The 2,575-nt window shown below is 40.8% G+C and overlaps 1 pseudogene; it reads right to left on the reverse strand.

The window, feature by feature from the left end:
* Positions 1 to 471: 471 nt before the first annotated feature.
* On the reverse strand, positions 472 to 1,785 carry LOC119231352 (60S ribosomal protein L10-like; annotated as a pseudogene).
* Positions 1,786 to 2,575: the final 790 nt, after the last annotated feature.

A 2,575-nucleotide genomic window follows, 5' to 3' on the forward strand; every position in this document is an offset into this window, starting at 1 on the left:
ATAGGATTTTCACATATTTCCTTTATGTATACACACACACACGCACACAGACACAGTGCTATAGTTGTTTTTGTTGCTGAATGATTTGAAAAGAAGTTGCAAATATCACTACAAAAATTAGCTTTAACTGTTTAATTATATATAATTCAAACTTTTGTCACAAGAACTTTCATTATAGGAGGCTATAATTATATCACATCAGAGGTAAATGTCAGCTTCTCACGATATTAGGGATGGTAAATTGTATTACTTGTTTAAAGTGGTAACCTGTAGGCGTCCTCATTTTCAAGTCTGATTTTTCTTTATGTAGTTTATGAATAATCGTTGGAGTGACACCTTGGCACTGTGAGAATATCTTTTCCCCCAAGCACTTTTTTTAATCTAATGTTTTTCACTGATCAACCATGCTTGGAAAATTGATAGGAATTACAAAATAGTAAATAATTATTTTTTTCTGTTCATTAACTAATATTATTCTACAAAGAGCCTTTCTTGATCAACACTTTGTATTTGTTTGATAGATAAGAATGTGGTTTTTATTTGTGTGACTAATATGGGTGCAACTGTTTGTTCTGTTGAGTACAGGGACCACCAGTTGTCCAGGGAACCACAATCCCAGAGGCACTTGACCCCACAGACATCTGGGATGAGGCGCTTTTCAGCTACTCTGTCTTCAAACCCATTCTCATTAAACTTGGGCAAACTACACATTTTGGAAATACAGATGTTTTGGCAGCAAGAGAACTTGAGGTTGGCCCTACGGAGCACCTCAATAACAACTTCTTTGTCCTACATGTTGGTATGGATGGACAGGATGTCTTGGTCAATGTGGACCCTGACCACTGCACCCTGGGGCTTCCCAAAGGCACCCTGCATAGCTGTCTAGACTTTTTCAGCCCCCAAACAGGACACATTGTTGATGTGGATAACCTAGGAGGGGTGGAGCGATACTCTGATGTGAAATCTATCTTTGCCATAGCTTTTCACCACTATTTGCCACAAATAAAGGTAGCCTCTAGGGCTGCGGACAAGAGCTGCCCGTATTCACCTGACCTCATGTGACCACAGAGTGGGAACTAATCCATGTTTGCCTTCTTCTGCCCCAGGTCACAGATGCAAATGTTGGCATCAGGGTCCCCTCACAGAAGAAGACTTTGGGTACGGCTTGTCTTACAACACCTATAAACACTGGGCAGAGCGGCAGCTCATGGTGTACCAGGGTCTTGGACCGCACACCCAAGATAAAAATCACAAAATGTTGTAGGATTGATAAAAGTGTAGGATTTTGTTACCAGGTGTTAGCATTAGGAGGAGATACACCAGGGATTGAAGAGGTGATATCTACTATTTCTTTATAAAAGTGTGTATAGTTTTATAATAATGGACCACATATAAATGATGTAATTAAAAAAAACTGAGAGACACTGAAAATTGTCTTTTCCAATGTCAAGTTGTTGTTTAATTATATAGTTTCAGAATAAAAATCTATATTTTTTGTGTACCTAGTATGTGCTGGCCAGTTTGTAAATTCACCATGTTTGCAACCATCCCAAACACTAGATAATTATATACGGGGCCTCCCTGCTGACACAAGTGGTTAAGTCTCAGGACTATAGGCAACCACTGCAGCACAGGGTCCATCCCCAGCCAGGGAGCTACACACATGGTGCGGCAGACCTCTGCTGTCTCACCTGTTGCTCCCCTCAGCAGTGTATTTCAGGTGATCCACCTGTTCTTTTCTCCACTCTGTCTCTGGTGAATCCCCTCAACCCCCGTACCTCTCATCTACACCCCAGATCTTTATGCATAAATAAATCATTTTTAAAGAGAAATATATATGGTTAAACATATTGCCAAATATTTCATTTCTAGATTAAGTTTCAGAGCTAAGATTAGAACCTAAAGAGTTCTCCCTTCAAGAAAACTTCAATTTCTGTATCGTTGCTTATGAGATCACGTCTACAGAGTCATAAGTTTCACATCATGCCCTCTAAACATTCCAATTGATAGAAATGAGATAAACTTAGATCTGTTGTAAGGAAGACTTGAGTAGTTTTTTTTCACATGTACCCAAGATTCTTCCCCCTGCCCCCCCCCCCCCCCCCGCAGGAATGAAGCAAAGAGATCAGGAAAATATTGCCATGGAAAGAGTAGTTGGTTACTCAAAGTTCCCAAGGGGAGTGGGAATCCCAGTCTACTCAAGGCCAGTGAGGAAGCCTCTAGACTGGTCAGGCCAGGGTGGTTTTCAAAAGATTGGGCAAGACAGGGTGGGAAATCTCAGTTTATATAGGATTAGATAGTTTGAATAATTCGAGTGTGTTCTGAACTATTGGGGGAAGGGAATGTTTGCTACTTGTATGGCATTTGCTCTGGCCCTGGAATGATTAAGAGCATGGGATAGTGTCTTAGAAGTGCCAAAATATAACAAAGGTATGCAGATGGAAAGTATGCACTTGGGGTTAGCTGGCTTGCATTGAAACAATTTGTTTACAGGCACCTTGTTTACTATGTCTAGGAATTACTACATTAAGGGGGGCAGCCCCTCCTGTGCTCTACAGGGACACAAGATTTCTAC

The sequence above is a fragment of the Talpa occidentalis genome, unplaced genomic scaffold, assembly GCF_014898055.3.
Source record: "Talpa occidentalis isolate TD23 unplaced genomic scaffold, MPIMG_talOcc4v2.1 talOcc4.7, whole genome shotgun sequence".
Lineage (NCBI taxonomy): Eukaryota > Metazoa > Chordata > Mammalia > Eulipotyphla > Talpidae > Talpa > Talpa occidentalis.